The following is a 24145-nucleotide window of genomic DNA, read 5'->3' as shown; positions in this document are numbered from 1 at the left end:
GTTACAGAAGGAGATCCTTGAGTCTTAAACAAAAGGTTGTCCTCATTCAGTTGGAGGATCAATTCTTCTCTGTCCACATCAATCATAGCTCTTGCTGTGGCTAGGAAGGGTCTTCCAAGGATGATGGATTCATCCTCATCTTTCCCAGTATCTAGGATTATGAAATCAGCAGGGATGTAAAGGCCTTCAACCTTTACTAACACGTCCTTTACTTGTCCATAAGCTTGTTTTCTTGTGTTGTCTGCCATCTCTAATGAGATTCTGGTAGCTTGCACCTCAAAGATCCCAAGTTTCTCCATTACAGAGAGTGGCATTAAGTTTATTCCTGACCCCAGGTCACACAGAGCCTTCTCAAAGGTCATGGTGCCTATGGTACAGGGTATTAAGAATTTGCCAGGATTCTGTTTCTTTTGAGGTAATTTCTGCCTATCTAATGCATTCAGTTCATTGGTGAGCAAAGGAGGTTCATCTTCCCAAGTCTCATTACTAAATAATTTGGCATTCAGCTTCATGATTGCACCAAGGTATTTAGCAACTTGCTCTTCAGAAATGTCTTCATCCTCTTCAGAGGAAGAATACTCATCAGAGCTCATGAAGGGCAGAAGGAGGTTCAATGGAATCTCTATAGTCTCTAGATGAGCCTCAGATTCCTTTGGTTCCTCAAAGGGATACTCCTTATTGGTCACTGGACGTCCTAGGAGGTCTTCCTCACTAGGATTCACGTCCTCCCCCTCCCTTGTAGGTTCGGCCATGATGGTTAAATCAATGGCCTTGCACTCTCTCTTTGGATTTTCTTCTGTATTGCTTGGGAGAGTACTAGGAGAAGTTTCAGTGACTCTTTTACTCAGCTGGCCCACTTGTGCCTCCAAATTTCTAATGGAGGACCTTGTTTCATTCATGAAACTTAGAGTGACCTTAGATAGATCAAAGACTATATTTGCTAAGCTAGATGGATTCTGCTCAGAATTCTCTGTCTGTTGCTGAGTAGATGATGGAAAGGGCTTGCTATTGCTAAACCTATTTCTTCCACCATTATTAAAGCCTTGTTGAGGCTTTTATTGATCCTTCCATGAGAAATTTGGATGATTTCTCCATGAGGGATTATAGGTGTTTCCATAGGGTTCACCTATGTAATTCACCTCTGCTATTGCAGGGTTCTCAGGATCATAAGCTTCTTCTTCAGAAGATGCCTCTTTAGTACTGTTGGATGATTCCTTCAATCCATTCAGACTCTGAGAGATCATATTGACTTGCTGAGTCAATATTTTGTTCTAAGCCAATATGGCATTCAGAGTATCAATTTCAAGAACTCCCTTCCTTTGAGGCGTCCCATTACTTATAGGATTCCTCTCAGAAGTGTACATGAACTGGTTATTTGTAACCATGTCAATGAGTTCTTGAGCTTCTGCAGGCGTTTTCTTTAGGTGAATGGATCCACCTGCAGAATGGTCCAATGACATCTTTGATAATTCAGACAGACCATCATAGAATATATCCAGGATGGTCCATTCTGAAAGCATGTCAAAAGGACACTTTTTGGTCAGTTCCTTGTATCTCTCTCAAGCTTCATAAAGGGATTCACCTTCTTTCTGTCTGAAGGTTTGAACGTCCACTCTAAGCTTGCTAAGCTTTTGAGGAGGAAAGAACTTGGCTAAGAAAGCCATGACCAGCTTATCCCAAGAGTTCAGGCTATCTTTAGGTTGAGAGTCCAACCATATTCTAGCTCTGTCTCTTACAGCAAATGGGAAAAGTATAAGCCTGTAGACCTCGGGATCAACCCCATTGGTCTTAACAGTATCACAGATCTGCAAGAATTTAGTTAAGAACTAAAAAGGATCTTCTGATGGAAGTCCATAAAACTTGCAGTTCTGTTGCATCAGAGAAACTAATTGAGGTTTCAGCTCAAAATTGTTTGCTCCAATGGCAGGGATTGAGATGCTTCTTCCATGTAAATTGGAATTTGGTGCAGTAAAGTCACCAAGCATCTTCCTTGCATTGTTATTATTTTCGGCCATGTCTCCTTCTTTTTCAAAAATTTCTGTAAAGTCCTCTTCAGAGTGTTGTGTTTTAGCTTCTCTTAGCTTCCTCTTCAGAGTCCTTTTAGGTTCAGGATCAGCTTCAACAAGAATGTTCTTATCTTTGTTCCTGCTCATATGAAAAAGAAGAAAACAGAAAAGAAAATATGGAATCCTCTATGTCATAGGATAGAGATTCCTTTATGTGAGTAGAAGAAGATATGAATAGAAGAAGGAGAATCCAAACACAAGGGTGAGGAGTAGGTTCGAATTCTTAGATGAAGAGGGGTGTTAGTAAATAAATAAATAAATAGAAGGAGGTGAGGGAGAAGAATTTTTGAAAATTAGATAGAATAAAATAAAAGTATTTTTGTTTTTAAATTAGAATTAAAATTAAAAATTCAAAAATTAAGAAAGGAATAATTAAATCAAATTAAATTAAATTTAAAATAATTAGTTAATTTAAAAAGGAATTTTAAAAAATATGAAGGTGATTTTAAAAAATTAGAGATAGAATTAGTTAGGTAGTTTTGAAAAAGATATGATTGAAATAGTAAACTTTTAAAATCAAACAATAAGTTAAGTGATTAATTGAAAAAAGATTTGAAAATCAAATTTTGAAAAGATAGAAAGTTAGAAAAGAAGTTAGAAAAGATTTAGAAATTGATTTTGAAAAAGATGTGATTGACATTGAAAAAGATATAATTGAAAAAGATTTGAAAAAGAAATTTAAAAAAAAAAGATTTTGATTTTGAAAATTAAAGTTGATTACTTGACTAACAAGAAACAAAAAGACATGATTTAAGCTTTAAAGATTGAACCTTTCTTAATAGGCAAGTAACAAACTTAAAATTTTTGTATCAATCACATTAATTGTTAGTAAAGATTTTGAAATTATAGAACTAAATAAGAAAAGGATTTTGAAAATCAATAATAAAGTTTTCGAAAATATGAAGAAAAAATTGAAAAAGATTTGAAAAAGATAGAATTTTTAAATTGAAAATTTGATTTGACTCATAAGAAACAACTAGATTTTAAATTTTTTTTGAAAAAGTCAACTTAAATTTTCGAATTTGATGAGAAGAAAAAGGGAAAGATATATTTTTTTATTTTTGAATTTTTAATGATGAAAGAGAAAAACAATAAAAAGACTCAAAACATGAAAATTCTGAATCAAAACACATGATGCATGCAAGAACACTATGAATGTCAAGATGAACACCAAGAACACTTTGAATGTCAAGATGAATACCAAGAACTTATTTTTGAAAATTTTTAAGAAAAGAAAAATATGCAGGACACCAAACTTAGAAATTTTCAATAATTAGACACTACCAAATTGAAAATGCATATGAAAAACAGGAAAAGGCACAAAACAAGAAAATATGAAGATCAAACAAGAAGACTTGTCAAGAACAAGTTGAAGATCATGAAGAACACATGCATGAGTTTTTGAAAAATGCAAGAAAATTATGAAAATATGCAATTGACACCAAACTTAAAAATTGACACTAGACTCAAACAAGAAACATCAAATTATTTTTGGTTTTATGATTTTATTTAATTTTTTTGGTTTTTTTCGAAAATAAGAAATAAAAAGCTTAAAATTAAAATAAAATTACCTAATCTGAGCAACAAGATAAATCGTCAGTTGTCCAAACTCGAACAATCCCCGGCAACGGCGCCAAAAACTTGGTGCGTAGAAATTGTGACGGTTTCATTCCTTGGTAACGGCGCTAAAAACTCAATACGCACGTTCATAATCTTAGTTCTTTGTCACAACTTCGCACAACTAACCAGCAAGTGCACTGGGTCGTCCAAGTAATAAACCTTACGTGAGTAAGGGTCGATCCCACGGAGATTGTCGGTCTGAAGCAAGCTATGGTCACCTTGTAAATCTCAGTCAGGCGGATTCAATTGATTATAGAGATTTAATAATTAAAAGATAAATAAAATATAAAATAAAGATAGTGATACTTATGTAATTCATTGGTGAGAATTTCAGATAAGCGTATAGAGATGCGTTCGTTCCTCCTGAACCTCTGCTTTCCTATTGTCTTCATCCAATCATTCATACTCCTTTCTATGGCAAGCTATATGTTAGGCATCACCGTTGTCAATGGCTACATCCTGTCCTTTCAGTGAAAATGGTCTAATGCGCTGTCACTGCATGGCTAATCATCTGTCGGTTCTCGATCATACTGGAATAGGATCCATTGATCCTTTTGCGTCTGTCACTACGCCCAGCACTCGCGAGTTTGAAGCTTGTCGCAGCCATCCCTTCCAAGATCCTACTCGGAATACCACAGACAAGGTTTAGACTTTCCGAATCTCAAGAATGGCCGTCCATGGATTCTAACTTATACCACGAATACTCTGATTAAGGAATCCCAGAGATACTCATTCAATCTAAGGTAGAACGGAAGTGGTTGTCAGGCACGAGTTCATAATCGGGAATGATGATGACTGTCACGATCATCACATTCATATTGAGGTGCGAATGAATATCTTAGAATCGGAATAAGCTTGAATTGAATAGAAAAACAATAGTACTTTGTATTAATTCGTGAGGAACAGCAGAGCTCCACACCTTAATCTATGGTGTGTAGAAACTCTACCGTTGAAAATACATAAGTGATGAAGGTTCAGGCATGGCCGAATGGCCAGCCCCCAAACGTGATCAAAGGATCCAAAGACAATCCAAAGATATCCAAAGATGTAAATACAATAGTAAAAAGTCCTACTTATACTAAACTAGTTAATAGGGTTTACAGAAATGAGTAATTGATGCAGAAATCCACTTCTAGGGCCCACTTGGTGTGTGCATGGGCTGAGCATTGAGCTTTACACGTGTAGAGGCTTCTTTTGGAGTTGAACGCTAGTTTGTAACCTGTTTCTGGCATTTAACTCCACTTTGCAACCTATTTCTGGCGTTTAACTCCAGAATGCAGCATGGAACTGTCATTGAACGCCAGTTTGCGTCATCTAAACTCGGGCAAAGTATGAACTATTATATATTGCTGGAAAGCCCTGGATGTCTACTTTCCAACGCAATTGAGAGCGCGCCATTTGGAGTTCTGTAGCTCCAGAAAATCTACTTTGAGTGCAGGGAGGTCAGAATCCAGCAGCATCTGCAGTCCTTCTTCAACCTCTGAATCTGATTTTTGCTCAAGTCCCTCAATTTCAGCCAGAAAATACCTGAAATCACAGAAAAATACACAAGCTCATAGTAAAGTCCATAAATGTGATTTTTATTTAAAAACTAATAAAAATATGCTAAAAACTAACTAAATTATATTGAAAACTATGTAAAAACAATGCCAAAAAGCGTATAAATTATCCGCTCATCAATTGTGCTACAAATTCTAAAGGAGCGAAAGTTGTACGCTAAGTTGTCGAAGTGTGAGTTTTGGAAGGAGGAAGTGAAGTTCTTAGGTCACATGGTGAGTAAAGGAAGAATAGCCGTAGACCCTTCTAAAGTAGAAGCGGTGATGGAATGGGAAAGACCAACGACTGTGACGGAAGTCAGGAGCTTTTTGGGTTTAGCCGGATATTACCAGAGATTTATCGAAGGATTTTCCTGGATTGCGCTACCGATGATGAAATTAACAAGGAAAGAGGTGCCATTTGTGTGGACGTCGGAGTGTGATGGTTGCGTGATATTGACCAGTTAAGAAATTAATAAATGAAATGCGTTGCAAGTACAGTTCTTAACCAGCTAAAATCCGCTTATCAATTTAAAAAGGGTTGTCACAAAACTTAGAATTAAAAATACTGGGAGTATGAATCCCAGGTCGTCTCCCAACGAGTTGTAGGAAAGAGTGCTAATTCATTAATCAAAAATTTTCCAGAAAGTTTGAGTTGGATAATGAGTAATTAAAATAATTGTAAATTAAGGCAATAAAAATAAACTAAGAATAATTATTGATATTCTAAATAAAAAGCCTTGACGGGGAAATTGATTAATTAGAAGTTCTGTCCTTATTGGAATCTTCTCAAGTGTAGTGTAAAAAGGTTGTTATTTTCACTTAGTTAACCCTTACTAAATAAAGGAAAGTCAAGTGATTGAGCTAACTCTTATCCGCAATTGCTAGTCCTCTCCCTTGGGATAGTCTAGCGTTAGTAGATACAGAATTAGCCAACAACGTCCAATTTAATTAAGCACTTGAGCATTCCAACTCAAGTGTCTCCTCTTAATCAACCCTCATGTCAAGTAGAAAAAACTACTCCATTGACATGGATATAATACTCATACAAATATAAGAAGACATAATTAATAAAATAAAATAAAATATAGAATTAATAATTAATTAAAAGTAAAGGTAACTCTATATATTAATAAATTCAAAATGCAACATACTTATCTGAATAGGGTCAATGAATAATGGAAAGAGTAAAGGAATAAGGAAACAAACTAAAATAATAACTTCTACGGAGGTGATGACTCTTCAACATTCAAAATCCAAAGCAAAAGCATAAACTATCAATGTAAAGCGAATCTAGATTCAGATCTAAAAACTAAAAGTGATCCTAATATCAATGTATGTCAATGTGTATGGATGCCTCCTGAGTCTCTTCATGTTCCTTGGCTTTAATCTGTGTTTTTGGGCCGAAAACTGGGTTAAAACGCGGCCCAAAATTGTCCTCAGCGTATTCTGTTATTTCTGCAGATCGCGCAGGTCACGCGTACGCGTCGTCCACGCGTTCGCGACATTCAGCTATTTTCCTTGTCACACGTTTGCATTGTGCACGCGTTCGCGTCATTCGTGCAGACTTCATTCCGCACATTCGCGTGAGGCACGCGCTCGCGTCAGTGTTTGCTGATCATCTTCTTAGTTTCTTGTGTTCCTTCCATTTTTGCAAGCTTCCTCTCTGTTCTCTAAGCCATTTCTGCCCTATGAAGCCTGAAATACTTAACACACGGATCACGGCATCAAATGGTATAAAGGAGAATTAAAATACATAATTAAAAGATCTCTAGGAAGCAAGTTTTCAACCATGGAACAATTTTGGGAAGGAATTGTAATATCATGCTAATCATATGAATAAGTGGGTAAAGACTTGATAAACCACTCAATTAAACACAATATAAATCATAAAATAATTGTTTATCAACCTCCCCACACTTAAACATTAGCATGTCCTCATGCTTAGCTTAAGGAGATAAAGTAAATGAGTAGGGAGATGTAAGACTCATGCAATGCAATGCAACCTATATATATGAATGCAACTATATGATTCTTGTCTACTTAGTTAAAAGTAAATAAGTTCTTCAAGAAAAACATAAATCAAATTCCACTAATTCAAATTATATAGTAAAAACAGGTAAAATTGTAAGAAGACAGCTTCACGAAAGCAGGGAACATAGAATTAAGCATTGAACCCTCACTAATGGTGTATTTGCACTCTAATCACTCAAGTGTATAGGGTAATCACTCTATTCTTTTCTAATCATGCTTTCTAAATTTTGTTCTTCACCTAACCAATCAACAATAATTAATGTCCCAATGCAAACATCATGAGGTCTTTTCAAGGTTGTAATGGGACTAAGGTAAGGGTAAGGGTATATATATATATATATATATATATATATATATATATATATATATATATATATATTGGCTAAGTCAGCTATAAACTGAATCTTTGACTAACCTAAGCTCTCACCTAACATACATACACTCTATATAACTCTAGAATCATGCCTAGCTACCCAAAATTTTCACTTTTGCATTACATACTCATGTATCAACTTTTCTTTTAACTTTTATCACATATGCATTGACCTTGGAGCTTATCTTTACTTAGAATTGAGGTAATTTTGTCCCCTTATTTATTTATTTATGTAATGAATATTTTTGGATTTTTTTTAGCATAGAAATAAACATATCATTATCAATGCACATAGATTTTCAATTTCTCTAGTTTCACATGAGTAGGTACCCAAATTCCCATTATTTTATCGCGACACATTCCCTTATTAACCCTTGTTCTCACAATCTTCCCATACTCAATTTAACACTCAATTTCTATCTTAAGCTAACCAAAGATTCAATTTGGGGTGTTTAATTATTTTTCCACTTAAGACTAGTAATGTGGTAAAATATAGAACAAATGGGATTTAAAAGGCTCAAAGTGGCTAACAAAGGTGATTGAAAGGGTAGGCTTATTTGGGATAAGTGAGCTAAACAAGTAATGGCCTCAATCATATGCATGCATATAACACATTAAACATTGGACATATAGGATGGAACAAAATAAAGATTACAATCATAGAGAAGTAAACACACAAGAATAATATTTATAGTTAAATAATGTAACCATGTTATTAGGCTCAAGTCTTACGGGTTGTGTGTTCTTAGCTTTTTAACTATGTTCCAAATACAACTTCTAACAATTTTAACACAAAAAAATTTTGATTTAAATTAGTGAAAATTTTTTTTAAATAGGGTCTTAAAAGAAACTTATTATTTTTCAATCAAGTAGAATATGCGTGCAATTAACCTATTACTATGCAATTTATCTTATCCTAAACAAAAGAAAAATTAACTAAATATCCTATTTTATTGGTGTTTTAAGGAAAAGAAATTACCTCCGGAAGTCAGGTACTGACTGACCTCCCCACACTTAAAGCTTTGCACCGTCCTCGGTGCCATCTGTCAAGAACAAAGGGAGGGTGGTAGCAGCGTCTCCACTATCGGGACCATCATGGCTCCCTGTGCTGGTAAATGAAGTGGAGTCCGGGGTGTCTGGGTCTTCTTTAGGTGGGTGGTTACCAATAAGTAGCTCCTTGAGGTATGTAAATCTGCACTTGTTACGACGCTCTCTTTGCTTTCCTTTCCGGTCAAGCCGGTCTAGCCTCTCAAGTATTTGATGGAGCAGTTGGTTTGTTGAAGGTGCTTGTGATGTGGAAGAAGAAGGAATATCTTCTGCTGGTTCTGTGCTCCGGTTGATAGTGGCTACTGGAGGTATGATATACTTCCCGTTAGGGACGTATTAATCATCTCGTGGAATCATGGCCTTGGTGTCCCCAGCTCTGTAGGAGACTACGACTGCTGAGACTAGATCTGAAACCAAGGCAGGGAAAGGTAAGTTGTTCGCAATTTGTACGTGTCCCATAGCATGCCAAATGTGTCTTGGTAAATTGAGGTGCTGGTCTGTAAGGATACACCAGAGTAAAACAGCCATGTCTGTAGTGAAGGAGGACTCATGAGTGCTCGGAAAGACGTAATGGGATATGATCTGTGCCCATACTCGAGCCTCCAAGGTGAGTGTTGAAGCCAATATGCCCTTAGATCGGGAACGATGGTATCCGTAGATCCATATGCTACCAGGTTGTGCGATAACTCTGAGAACGGCGTCCCAGTCAAATTGGTATGTCTGGCACTTGAATGAGGCTTCTTGAAATGCGTCCAGTCCTTTTGGAGCAAGGGAAAGATCTAAAGCTCGTTGAATGGCCTCTTCAGTTATGGAAATTTTCTTCTGACGGACAAAGACAGACTGCATGGTTGGCATGTGAAAATTAGAGTAGAATTCTACTACCCATGAAGATTAACCTGCCGTGGCTATCTCCGTAGGAATCCCCATTGTCTTCGCTCAATGCAGAGCTCAACAATATCAGCAATGTTGGTCAGGAGGATAAGAAGATACTCATTGTTATAATTCCTTTCAGTCAGGATAGGGAACATCTACTCATAGTAGCGGTTAGTGAACCGCGCAGTGTCCTTTGCTGGAAAAGCTTTCTCTTTTTCATCGACCTTGATGATCCTCTTGATTCGTTTTGTTGAGGATTTCACCGATGTTGAAGATGTCTCTGCCACTAATGTTCTTTTTGTTCCTTTCCTTGCTGGTGGTTTTGGAGTAGCTTTCTCCTTGCCTTTCTTGGTGGCCATCCTGAAAAAGGAAAAAGAAAGTAATATGTAAAGCTAAGGGTTCGAGCAAGGGAGCGAATATTATGGGTGATAATCAATGCACGGTAAAGAAGGATGTCGTTAACACATGGTCTAGACTACATGTGAAAAGTTCATCAAAGGTAATATAGCAAGTGCATGTGATGGTAATTAAATGCAAGATGTTTATTGGCATGCTGGCAAAGGCATGAGTAGCATAGATCAAGCATTCAATGTCCAAGTTAGATTACCAACCCTTTCAAACTAACAACCTGTTTGTATTGACAATTATATTTAATTAATAAAATATAAAAGGAGTTTTGTGAAAAATAGGCATTAAAGTAGTAGAATAGAAAAAATTTAGTGTGCAATACCATATGGGCTTTTTCACAAACACATAGCATGCATGGTAAATATGTTATTGAAAGTAGTAAATTGAGCATGCAAGCAACCCTTTAAGAAGTAATATTAATTGTCAAACAATAACTCACAAGCAAAATATAGGAGTAACTAATTACCTAATTAAATTTCTAACACCAATTAAAGGAATAAAAAAAGAAAAGAAAAGAAAAAGAAAAGATAGATAAAGAAAGTAAAAAGAAAAAGAAGAAGAAAATATTAATAAAAATAAATGGAAAAGTAAAAAGTAAGAGAGAAAGAAAGGAACCTTGATAATGTATGTGAAAAATAAGGGATGAAGAAGAAAAAAGTAAGAAAGAGTAAAGAAGGAGGAAGGTAGAAGAAAGAAATAAAAAAGGGAAAAGAAAAATTAGGATTTGGGGAAGAAAAGATATGATATTTGGTTGATCTGGATAAGCTGTGCGCCGCATGTGACGCGGACGCGTGGGTGACGCGATCACGTGGTGTGCGATGTTTTCAAGTGATGCGGACGCGTGGGTCACGCGGACGCGTTACTTGATTTGTGCTAGTGGCGCGAGAGTAGCCTCGCGTTCTCGCAACTCTCTGTTTCAAACTCATTTTGCCAAAATTTAGGGTAACGCGTTCGCGTGGGTGACGCGTTCGCGTGATAGGGCTTGTGCTTCTAGCATCATTCCAGCTCAGCTCCATCATAACTTGCTGCCATACACCTCTTTTACGTCAATTTTTAGGGGCACACATTCACGTGAGTAACGCAGACGAGTTGGAGGCTAATTTTCAAAATGACGCGGACGCGTCAGCGACGTGGTCGCGTGGGCATGTTTGTGCCTAAGGCACGCCTCCAGCCACGCTTTCGCGTGACTTTCTGTTTAATTTTCTTTTCTTCCTAACGCACCTATGACGCGGACGCGTTAGCGACGCTTACATGTCGCGTGCATTTTTTTTATATATGCAGAATGCAAATGTGAATGCAGACTATATGTAGCTATTATAAGAAGAGTCATTAACACCATAAAAATAAAATAAAGTAAAATAAATCTAAGACTGAAACGGAATGATCATACCATAGTGGGTTGTCTCCCACCTAGCACTTTGCTTTTACATCCTTAAGTTGGACGCTCTTTAGACTCATTCTGCTTCTGTTGGTGGGTCTTCCAAGAGGAAGACCTATAGTTCTTTGTGGTCCTTAATATTTTCTCCATGGTAGAGCTTTAGGCGATGTCCATTGACCTTTAACAATTTGTTGCTAGAAGGATGACGCAGGTGAAAAACTCTGTATGGCTCTACCTTCTCTACTCTATATGGGCCTTCCCATCTTGATCTCAGTTTACCTAGCATAAGCCTTAGCCTAGAGTTATAAAGAATAACTAATTCTCTTGATCTGAATTCTCTCCTTTTTATGTGCTTGTCATGGACAGCCTTCATCTTTTCTTTGTATCTCCTGGAGTTGTCATATGCTTCTAGGCGAAGATTCTCCAATTCTGCTAGTTACAGCTTTCTTTCAGCACCAGCTTCCTCAAAGTTCATGTTGCACTCCCTCACAGCCCAGAAAGCCTTGTGTTCTACCTCCACTGGAAGGTAGCAAGCCTTTTCGTATACTAAGCGGAAGGGGCTCATCCCAATGGGTGTTTTGTACGCTGTTCTATATGCCCAGAGTGCATCTTGTAGCTTGGCACTCCAGTCCTTCCTATGAGGTTTTACTATCTTTTCCAGAATATGCTTTATCTCTCTGTTAGAGACTTCTGCTTGCCCATTGGTCTGGGGATGGTAAGTTTTTGCTACTTTGTGAATTATCCTGATGAGCGGATATTTTATACGCTTTTTGGGGTTAATTTCACATAGATTTTAGTATATTTTAGTTAGTTTTTAGTTTATTCTCATTAGTTTCTAGGCAAAATTCATATTTCTGGACTTTACTATGAGTTTGTGTATTTTTCTGTAATTTCAGGTATTTTCTGGCTGAAATTGAGGGAGCTGAGCAAAAATCTGATTTAGGCTGAAAAAGGACTGCTGATGTTGTTGGATTCTGACCTCTCTGCACTCAAAATGGAATTTCTGGAGCTACAAGAGTCCAAATGACACGCTTCCAATTGCTTTGGAAAGTAGACATCTAGGGCTTTCCAGAAATATATAATAGTCCATACTTTGCTCAAGGATAGATGACGTAAATGGGAGTTTAATGCCAGTTCCATGCTGCTGTCTGGCGTCCAGCGCCAGAAACAAGTTACAAAGTGGAGTTCAACGCCAGAAACAGGTTACAACCTGGTGTTGAACGCCCAAAACAGCCCAGGCACGTGAGAAGCTTTAGTCTCAGCCCCAGCACATACCAAGTGGGCCCCAGAAGTTGATTTCTGCACTATCTGTCATAGTCTACTCATTTTCTGTAAACCTAGGTTACCAGTTTAGTATTTAAAACAACTTTTAGAGATTTATTTGGTATCTCATGACATTTTAGATCTAAACTTTGTACTTTTTGACGGAATGAGTCTCTAAACTCCATTGTTGGGGGTGAGGAGCTCTGTTGTGCCTCGATGAATTAATGCAAGTATCTCTGTTTTCCATTCAAACATGCGTGTTCCTATCTAAGATATCCATTCGTGCCTAATTATGGAGAAGGTGATGATCCGTGACATTCATCACCTTCCTCAATCCATGAACGTGTGTCTGACAATCACCTCCGTTCTATATCAGATTGAATGAATATTTCTTAGATTCCTTAATCAGAATCTCCGTGGTATAAGCTAGAATCCATTGGCAGCATCCTTGAGAATCCGGAAAGTCTAAACCTTGTTTGTGGTATTCCTAGTAGGATTCTGGGATTGGATGACTGTGACAAGCTTCAAACTCGCGAGTGCTGGGCATAGTGACAGACGCAAAAGGATAGCGAATCCTATTCCGGTATGATCGAGAACCTACAGATGATTAGCCGTGCGGTGACAGCGCACCTGGACCATTTTCACTAAAAGGAAGGATGGTAGCCATTGACAACAGTGATCCTCCAACACACAGCTTGCCATAGGAGGGACGTGCGTGCGTGAAGAAGAAGATAGGGAGAAAGCAGAGATTCAAAGGACAAAGCATCTCCAAAACTCCAACATATTCTCCAATACTGCACAACAAGTATTTAATTCGCACTCCTTTATTTTCCACTATTTAAACTGATAAACATAATTGACTTTCTGACTAAGATTTACAAGATAACCATAGATTGCTTCAAACCAACAATCTCCGTAGGATTCGACCCTTACTCACGTAAGGTATTACTTGGACGACCCAGTGCACTTGCTGGTCATGTGTGCGAAATTGTAAGAGAGTAACAATTTTGTGCACCAAGTTTTTGGCGCTGTTTCCGGGGATTGTTTGAGTTTGAACAACTGACAGTAAATTTTGTTGCTTAGATTAGGAAATTTTTGTCTTTTGGGTCAGAGTCTTTTATTTTCTTTTCAGAAAAAAAATATCCTTCTTCAAAACAAGTGTTACATTTATTGCCCAATTGGCTAGAGTGTTGGTTTATGTTCTTGATTATTGGGCACCAATTTTATTAAAAATCTTTTTCAAAAAAATAATTTTTCTATTAAATTCTGTGCCAAACTTTAAGTTTGGTGTTTTCTTGTTGATTTTTCTGTGTTTTTCGAAAATTTTAGTTTGGTTTTCTAAAAAATTTTAAGTTTGGTGTTCTTCCTTCATGTTCTTGTGTTCTTGTGAGTCTTCAAAGTGTTCTTGAGTTTTCCTTGTGTCTTGATCTTAAAATTTAAGTTTGGTGTTCCTTGGTGTTTTCCCTCCAAAATTTTCGAAAACTAGGAGCATTAGATCTAAAAAATTTTAAATCTTGTGCTATTTTATTGTTTTTCTCTTTCCTCACTAATTTTAAAAATATCTTTTCTCTCTATTTCTAAAACAAATTTTCGAAAATTATTTTCTAAAAATTCAGATTTTTTTCAAAATTTAAAATCTTTTCCAAATCATATCTTTTTCAAAACTTCCTAACCACTTTCTCTCTCCTCAATTTTTTCGAAAATATTCACTTATTTTTTTTACTTTATTTTAATTTATTTATTTTCTAAATAAGTAAATAAATAAATAAATAAATAAAAATAAATTTTTTATTTGACATCATCTCCCTTTCTCCATCATGGATCTAAGTGGAAATGAACAGTCCAGGAGGACTCTGAGGTCATATGCTAACCCCTCTACTGCTTCATATGGGAGTAGTATCTGCATACCCTCCATTGGAGTCAGTAGCTTTGAGTTGAATCCTCAACTCATTATCATGGTGCAGCAAAGCTGCCAGTATTCCGGTCTTCCACAGGAAGAACCTACAGAGTTTCTGGCACAATTTTTACAAATTATTGACACAGTACATGATAAGGAAATAGATCAGGATGTCTACAGACTATTACTGTTTCCATTTGCTGTAAAAGATCAAGCTAAGAGGTGGTTAAATAACTAACCTAAGGCCAGCATAAGGACATGGAAACAACTGACAGAAAAATTTCTAAATCAATACTTTCCCCCAAAACGGATGACACAGCTAAGGCTGGACATCCAAGGCTTCAAACAAGGAGATAATGAATCTCTTTATGATGCCTGGGAGAGATACAGAGAGATGCTATGAAAATGCCCCTCTGAAATGTTTTCAGAGTGGGTTCAGTTAGACATCTTCTATTATGGGCTTGCAGAGGGAGCTCAGATGTCTCTAGATTACTCAGCTGGTGGATCTATCCACATAAGAAAGACAATTGAAGAGGCTCAAGAGCTCATTGATACAGTTGCCAGGAATCAGCAGCTGTACCTAAGCAGTGACCCTTCCATAAAAGAAGAGGTTCAAACAGTAATTGCTGAACTCAGCCCTGTAAAACAAGCTGCTGAATTCAATCAGCAATTGGACTTTCTAACAAAGCAGTTAGCCGAATTCAAGGATAAACTACAAGAGACAAGGATGGCTAATATAAACATGGAAGTACAATTAAAGCAAACAAAGCAGCAGCTGTCAAAACAAATAACAGAAGAATGCCAAGCAGTTCAATTAAGAAGTGGGAAAGCACTAAATGCCCCACTTCAAGGCAGCAGGAAACCAAGAAATGAGCAAACCACCCAAAATCCATCTGAGGAGAGTAAGAGCCCAGGGAAAAATAATTCTGGCGCTAAAACGCCAGAAGTTGGGTGGAAGGCTGGCACTGAACGCCCAGACCATGCTCAAGACTGGCGTTCAACGCCAGAAACAAGCAAGGATCTGGCGTTGAACGCCCAAAAGAGGCACAGTTCTGGTGTTCAAACGCCATGAACAGATGAGGAGCTGGCGTCTAATGTCACTCCAGCTTCTAACTCTGCCACTCCATTGCCAGTGAGGGATCAGACACACACAAGTGCTGATGACAACCCCTCTAAAAAGGCTTCTTCAACCACTTCTGTAGGCAATAAACCTACAGCAACTAAGGTTGAGGAATATAAAGCCAAGATACCTTATCCTCAAAAACTCCGGAAAGAGGAGCAGGATAAGCAATTTGCTCGCTTTGCAGATTATCTCAGGACTCTTGAAATAAAGATTCCATTTGCAGAGGCACTTGAGCAAATACCTTCTTATGCCAAGTTCATGAAAGAGATCTTGAGCCATAAGAAGGATTGGAGAGAAACTGAAAGAGTTCTCCTCACTGAAGAATGCAGTGCAGTCATTCTGAAAAGCTTTCCTGAAAAGCTTAAAGACCCTGGGAGTTTTCTGATACCATGCACATTAGAAGGTAATTGCACCAAGACAGCTTTATGTGATCTTGGGGCAAGCATCAACCTAATACATGCATCCACTATCAGAAAGCTTGGTTTAACTGAAGAAGTTAAACCAACCCGGATATGTCTCCAACTTGCTGATGGCTCCATTAAATACCCATCAGGCGTGATTGAAGACATGATCGTCAGAGTTGGGCCATTCACCTTTCCCACTAACTTTGTAGTGCTGGAAATGGAGGAGCACAAGAGTGCTACTCTCATTCTAGGAAGACCCTTCCTAGCAACTGGACAAACCCTCATTGATGTCCAACAGGGGGAAATAACCCTGAGAGTCAATGATGATGTGTTTAAGTTGAATGCTGTCAAAGCCATGCAGCATCCAGACACACCAAAAGACTGCATGAAAGTTGATCTTATCGACTCTTTGGTAGAAGAGATCAACATGGCTGAGAGTCTCAAATCAGAGTTGGAAGACATCTTTAAAGATGTTCAGCCTGATTTGGAGGATTCAGAGGAGATTAAAAAGCCTCTGAAATTTTCTCTGGAAGAGGAAAAACCTCCTTAACCCGAGCTCAAACCATTACCACCATCCCTGAAATATGTATTTCTGGGAGAAGGTGATACTTTTCCAGTGATCATAAGCTCTGCTTTAAACCCACATGAAGAGGAAGCACTTATTCAAGTGCTAAGGACACACAAGACAGCTCTTGGGTGGTCCATAGGTGACCTTAAGGGCATAAGCTCAGCTAGATACATGCACAAAATCTTATTGGAGGATAATGCTAAACCAGTGGTTCAACCACAGAGGCGGCTAAATCCAGCCATGAAGGAAGTGGTGCAGAAAGAGGTCACCAAATTACTAGAGGCTGGGATTATTTATCCTATTTCTGATAGCCCCTGGGTGAGCCCTGTCCAAGTCGTCCCAAAAAAGGGAGGCATGACAGTGATTCATAATGAAAAAAATGAACTGGTTCCTACAAGAACAGTTACAGGGTGGCGCATGTGTATTGACTACAGAAGGCTCAATACAGCCACCAGAAATGATCATTTTCCTTTACTATTCATAGAACAGATGCTAGAAAGACTGGCAGGTCATGATTATTACTGCTTTCTGGATGGCTACTCAGGCTATAACCAGATTGCAGTAGATCCCCAGGATCAAGAGAAAACAGCATTCACATGCCCATCTGGAGTGTTTGCTTATAGAAGGATGCCATTTGGGCTGTGTAATGCGCCTGCAACCTTCCAGAGATGCATGCTCTCTATTTTCTCTGATATGGTGGAAAAATTTCTGGAAGTCTTCATGGATGACTTCTCAGTATATGGAGACTCATTCGGCTCCTGTCTTGATCACCTGAAACTTGTTTTGAAGAGATGCCAAGAGACCAACCTAGTTTTAAACTGGGAAAAATGTCACTTCATGGTGACTGAAGGGATTGTCCTTGGGCATAAAATCTCAAACAACGGGATAGAGGTGGATCAAGCAAAAATAGAGGTAATTGAAAAATTACCACCACCTGCCAATGTTAAGGCAATCAAAAGCTTTCTGGGGCATGCAGGATTCTATAGGAGGTTTATAAAGGATTTTTCAAAAATCGTAAAACCTCTAAGCAATCTGCTAGCTGCTGACACGCCATTTGTGTTTGACACAGAGTGTCTGCAGGCGTTTGAAACGCTGAAAGCTAAGCTGGTCACAGCACCAGTTATTTCTGCACCAGACTGGACATTACCATTTGAGCTAATGTGTGATGCCAGTGATCACGCCATTGGTGCAGTATTGGGACAGAGGCATGACAAGCTTCTGCACGTCATTTATTATGCTAGTCGCGTTTTAAATGATGCCCAGAAAAATTACACAACCACAGAAAAAGAATTACTTGCAGTGGTTTATGCCATTGACAAGTTCAGATCATACTTAGTAGGATCAAAAGTGATTGTGTATACTGACCATGCTGCTCTTAAATATCTACTCACAAAGCAGGATTCAAAACCCAGGCTCATCAGATGGGTGTTGCTTCTGCAAGAGTTTGATATAGAAATAAGAGACAGAAAAGGGACAGAGAACCAAGTGGCTGATCATCTGTCCCGGATAGAGCCAGTAGAAGGGACATCCATCCCCTTTCTTGAGATCTCTGAGACTTTTCCGGATGAGCATTTATTTGCCATTCAGGAAACACCATGGTTTGCCGATATTGCAAACTATAAAGCTGCAAGGTTCATACCCAAAGAGTACAACAGGCAACAAAAGAAAAAATTAATCACTGATGCAAAGTACTACTTGTGGGATGAACCCTATCTCTTTAAAAGATGTGCAGACAGAATAATCCGTAGGTGTGTTCCTAGAGAAGAAGCACAAAGGATCCTATGGCATTGCCATGGATCTCAATATGGAGGCCATTTCGGAGGTGAGCGAACAGCCACCAAGGTCCTCCAATGTGGCTTCTATTGGCCCACACTCTATAAAGATTCCCGAGAGTTTGTACGTAATTGTGACAGTTGCCAAAGAGCTGGTAATCTGCCTCATGGTTACGCCATGCCTCAACAAGGAATCTTGGAGATTGAGTTGTTTGACGTATGGGGAATTGACTTCATGGGACCTTTCCCACCATCATTCTCAAACACTTATATTCTGGTGGCAGTTGACTATGTATCAAAATGGGTTGAGGCCATTGCCACACCCACCAATGATACTAAAACAGTGCTGAAGTTCCTCCAGAAAAATATCTTCAGCAGGTTTGAAGTCCCTAGAGTACTAATCAGTGATGGGGCACTCACTTCTGCAACAAACAGCTTTACTCTGCCATGGTCCGGTATGGGATTCGCCACAAGGTGGCGACTCCATATCATCCACAGACTAATGGACAAGCTGAAGTCTCTAACAGAGAGCTAAAAAGAATCCTAGAACGGACTGTAAATACCCGTAGAAAGGATTGGGCAAGAAGCTTGGATGATGCTCTGTGGGCATACAGAACAGCATTCAAGACTCCTATAAGGACCTCTCCATACCAACTGGTCTATGGTAAGGCATGTCACCTGCTCGTGGAACTGGAACATAAAGCCTACTGGGCAACCAGATTCCTGAACTTTGATGCCAAATTAGCTGGAGAAAAAAGATTGCTCCAGCTAAATGAGCTAGAGGAATTCAGATTCACTGCTTTCGAAAATGCCAAGCTTTATAAAGAAAAATAAAAAAAGTGGCATGACAGAAAGCTGTCATCTAGAATCTTTGAACCAGGACAAAAGGTTCTGTTGTTCAACTCTAGGCTCAGGCTATTCCCCGGGAAACTGAAGTCCCAGTGGAGGGGACCATATGTGATTACAAGTGTATCACCATATGGTTATGTGGAGCTTCAAGATATTGATTCTGATAAGAAGTTCATTGTCAATGGACAGAGAATCAAGCACTATCTTGAAGGCAATGTTGAGCAAGAGTGCTCAAGGCTGAAGCTAGACTAAAAGCTCAGCAAGGTCCAGCTAAAGACAATAAAGAAGCGCTTGCTGGGAGGCAACCCAGCCATGGGGCATCAATCCTCTAAGCATTTTGCCCTATTTTTATTTTTATTTGTTTATATAAAGTTCATTGATAACAAGGTAAAGAATCAATTGCATAAGTTCACAGGGTTACAGAAGGATTCTGCACACAAAACAGAGAAAAAGAGCTCACTGGCAAGAAAACGCCAGTAAAAGTCTGTTTTGGGCGTTCAACGCCCAACAGAAGCATCCACTGGGCGTTAAACGCCAGAAAGAAGCAGTAGCTGGGCGTTGAACGCCCAGGAGAGGCAGCATTTGGGCGTTGAATGCCCAAAACATGCAGTGTTTGGGCGTTCAAACGCCAGGATGGTGGGGAGGAGGTAAATTCATTTTTTCTTCATATTTTTCATTTTAATCTTAATTTTCATGCTTCAATTCATGATTTCTTGCATAAACATGTTAAGAACCCTGATTTCTAAAATCCCTAATTTCTAAAAACCCTACCTTAAAAATATCAAATGTATCTTAATCCATAAGCACAAACCCTCTTTTTCAAATTCAATCCAACTCTTTTTCAAATTTTCAAAACAAATCTATTTTTTTTCAACTAATATCTTTTTCAAATCTCCACAGTATCTTTTTCAAAATCTAGATTTATCTTTTTCAAAAATTTTTCATATCTTTTCAATTTTAAACTATATCCTCTCTTATCATATCTTCTATCTTATCTTTTCCAAATCAATCTTTTTATCATATCTTTTCAAAATTTTCGAACCCACCCCCCTCCCTTTATATATGGGTTCGGCCTCTACCCTCCTCCATCAACAATTGCACCTAGCTCTCCTTCTATCCCTCTCCTTTCTTTTGCTTGAGGACAAGCAAACCTCTAAGTTTGGTGTGTTTATCCGTGATCACTAAGAGCATGGCTCCTAAGGGAAAACAACCCACTTCAAGAGGCAAGAAAGAGAGCGTTCCAAAACCACTTTGGAATCAAGGGAAGTTCTTATCTAAAGAACATTTAGACCATTATTATAAAATAATGGGTCTAAGATCAGTGATCCCGAAAGTTAGATTCGATCTGAAAGAAGACGAATATCCGGAGATCCAGGAGCAAATTCGAATCAGGAACTGGGAGGTCCTAGCTAATTCTGAAACGAAAGTGGAAAGGAATATGGTCCAGGAGTTCTATGCTAATATGTGGCATACAGACAGGCAAAGACTATCTGGATCTGATATCTATGACTATCGAACCGTGGTCAGAGGAAAGATTATTCATACCCACCCTGACAAGATCAGAGAGATCTTAAAGCTACCTCAGCTGAAAGATGATCCAGACTCCTTCAATAGGAGAATGATGAGAACAAACAAGAGCCTGGATAAGATTCTAGAAGACATATGCATCCCTGGAGCCAGGTGGACCACCAGCACGAAGGGTGTTCCTAATCAACTCAAAAGAGAAGATCTCAAACCAGTGGCCAGAGGCTGGCTGGACTTCATTGGGCATTCTCTACTGCCCACTAGCAACCATTCTGAAGTCACTGTTAAAAGAGCAGTGATGATCCATTGCATCATGATGGGAAAAGAAGTGGAAGTTCATCAACTAATTTCAACTAAATTCTACAAAATTGCTAACAAAAATTCTAAAGAGGCCAGGTTGGCTTACCCAAGCTTGATTTCTCTGCTCTGCAAGGACGCTGGAGTAAGGATGGGAATAACTGAGTATATCTCAATTGAGAAATCAATCACCAAAGCATCAATGGAAAAACAACAAGCACAGGATGACCCCATCAAGAAGAAAACACAGGAATTTCTCCTAGAAATATCTCAATCTGAATATTGGGAGTATCTTGAAACATCAGTTACCAAGATGCAAGAAGCTATGGAACAAATAATAAAGGAACAGAAGGAACAAAGTCAAATTCTTTGCTACTTGATTAAAGAACAGGAAGAGCAAGGGCGTGACTTGAGGGAATTAAAGCGCCAGAAGTTATCTCTTGAAGGACCAAGCACCCCACAGATCCGAGGAACATCCACTTCCCAGAACAAAGGTTGTTAAATTCCAATTTCTGCTTTAACTCTGTGATAGTTGTCGTTATAGGAGTTTACCTTAGGAGTCATATAATAGTAATTAGTGTCTATTTTTATTTTATCTCCAATTAAGTTATAGTCTATTTTTCTCATCATCAGCAAACATGAATAAAATAGCAGATCTTTTGAATAAGAGGCAATAAAATTCGAGTTCTAATAAGAAAAAAAAAATTCTAATTAGTAACATGTGGTGGCAATGTTTTCTGTCTTCTGAATGAATGCTTGAACAGTGCATATATCTTTTGAATTTGTTGTTTAAGACTGTTAAATATGTTGGCTCTTAAAAGAATGATGAATATGAGACATGTTATTGATAATCTGAAAAAGCATAAAAATGTTTCTTGAAGCAAGAAAAAGCAGCAAAGAACAAAGCTTGCAGAAAAAAAAAATATAGAAAGAAAAAGAAAAGCAAGCAGAAAAAGCCAAAAGCTCTTAAAACCAAAAGGCAAGGGTAAATAAAAAGGATCCCAAGGCTTTGAGCATCAGTGGATAGGAGAGCCTAAAGGAATAAAATCCTGGCCTAAGCGGCTAAACCAGGCTGTCCCTAGCGATGTGCTTGTGGCGTGAAGGTGTCAAGTGAAAACTTGAGACTGAGCAATTAAAGTCAAGGTCAAAAGCAAAAAGAAGAGTGTGCTTAAGAACCCTGGACACCTCTAATTGGGGACTTTAGCAAAGCTGAGTCACAATCTAAAAGGGTTCACCCAATTATGTGTCTGTGGCATTTATGTATCCGGTGGTAATACTGGAAAACAAAGTGCTTAGGGCCACGTCCAAGACTCATAAAGTAGCTGTGTTCAAGAATCATCATACTGAAATAGGAGAATCAATAACACTATCTGAATTCTAAGTTCCTATAGATGTCAACCACTCTGAGCTTCAATAGATAAAGTGAGATGCCAAAACTGTTCGGAAGCAAAAAGCTACTAGTCCTACTCATCTAATTAGAATCTGAGCTTCACTCAAAAACTCCGAGATATTATTGCTTCTTGACTTATTAGTCTTCTATTTTATTTGTCTAGTTGCTTGAGGACAAGCAACAGTTCAAGTTTGGTGTTGTGATGAGCGGATATTTTATACGCTTTTTGGGGTTAATTTCACATAGATTTTAGTATATTTTAGTTAGTTTTTAGTTTATTCTCATTAGTTTCTAGGCAAAATTCATATTTATGGACTTTACTATGAGTTTGTGTGTTTTTCTGTAATTTCAGGTATTTTCTGGCTGAAATTGAGGGAGCTGAGCAAAAATCTGATTCAGGCTGAAAAAGGACTGCTGATGCTGTTGGATTCTGACCTCTCTGCACTCAAAATGGAATTTCTGGAGCTACAGGAGTCCAAATGGTGCTCTTCTAATTGCGTTGGAAAGTAGACATCCAGGGCTTTCCAGAAATATATAATAGTCTATACTTTGCTCAAGGATAGACGACGTAAACTGGCGTTCAACGCCAGTTCTATGCTGCTGTCTGGCGTCCAGCGCCAGAAACAAGTTACAAAGTGGAGTTCAACGCCAGAAACAGGTTACAACCTGGCGTTGAACGCCCAAAACAGCCCAGGCACGTGAGAAGCTTTTTGTCTCAGCCCCAGCACACACCAAGTGGGCCCAGAAGTGGATTTCTGCACTATCTGTCATAGTCTACTCATTTTCTGTAAATCTAGGTTACTAGTTTAGTATTTAAAACAACTTTTAGAGATTTATTTGGTATCTCATGATATTTTAGATCTAAACTTTATACTTTTTGAAGGCATGAGTCTCTAAACTCCATTGTTGGGGGTGAGGAGCTCTGCTGTGCCTCGATGAATTAATGCAAGTATCTCTGTTTTCCATTCAAACATGCGTGTTCCTATCTAAGATATCCATTCGCGCCTAATTATAGAGAAGGTGATGATCCGTGACATTCATCACCTTCCTCAATCCATGAACGTGTGTCTGACAATCACCTCCGTTCTACATCAGATTGAATGAATATCTCTTAGATTCCTTAATCAGAATCTCCGTGGTATAAGCTAGAATCCATTGGCAGCATCCTTGAGAATCCAGAAAGTCTAAACCTTGTCTGTGGTATTCCTTGTAGGATTCTGGGATTGGATGACTGTGACGAGCTTCAAACTCGCGAGTGCTGGGCGTAGTGACAGACGCAAAAGGATAGCGAATCCTATCCCGGTATGATCGAGAACCTACAGATAATTAGCCGTGCGGTGACAGCGCACCTGGACCATTTTCACTGAAAGGAAGGATGGTAGCCATTGACAACGGTGATCCTCCAACACACAGCTTGCCATAGGAGGGACGTGCGTGCGTGAAGAAGAAGATAGGGAGAAAGCAGAGATTCAAAGGACAAAGCATCTCCAAAACTCCAACATATTCTCCAATACTGCACAACAAGTATTTAATTCGCACTCCTTTATTTTCCACTATTTAAACTGATAAACATAATTGACTTTCTGACTAAGATTTACAAGATAACCATAGATTGCTTCAAACCAACAATCTCCGTGGGATTCGACCCTTACTCACGTAAGGTATTACTTGGACGACCCAGTGCACTTGCTGGTCATGTGTGCGAAATTGTAAGAGAGTAACAA

The 24145-nt window shown here is 38.4% G+C and overlaps 1 non-coding gene across 1 annotated transcript; it reads left to right on the top strand.

Moving 5' to 3' along the window:
* The first annotated feature begins 1514 nt into the window (after positions 1-1514).
* LOC112780201 (small nucleolar RNA R71) lies at positions 1515-1622 on the top strand. The gene has a single exon (XR_003191053.1). It is a non-coding gene; the product is annotated as a small nucleolar RNA R71 (small nucleolar RNA).
* Positions 1623-24145: the final 22523 nt, after the last annotated feature.

Source organism: Arachis hypogaea, chromosome 19 (assembly GCF_003086295.3).
Source record: "Arachis hypogaea cultivar Tifrunner chromosome 19, arahy.Tifrunner.gnm2.J5K5, whole genome shotgun sequence".
Taxonomy (NCBI): domain Eukaryota; kingdom Viridiplantae; phylum Streptophyta; class Magnoliopsida; order Fabales; family Fabaceae; genus Arachis; species Arachis hypogaea.
The sequence above is the reverse complement of the archived record's forward strand: the minus strand, read 5'-3'. Positions and strand labels throughout refer to the sequence as shown.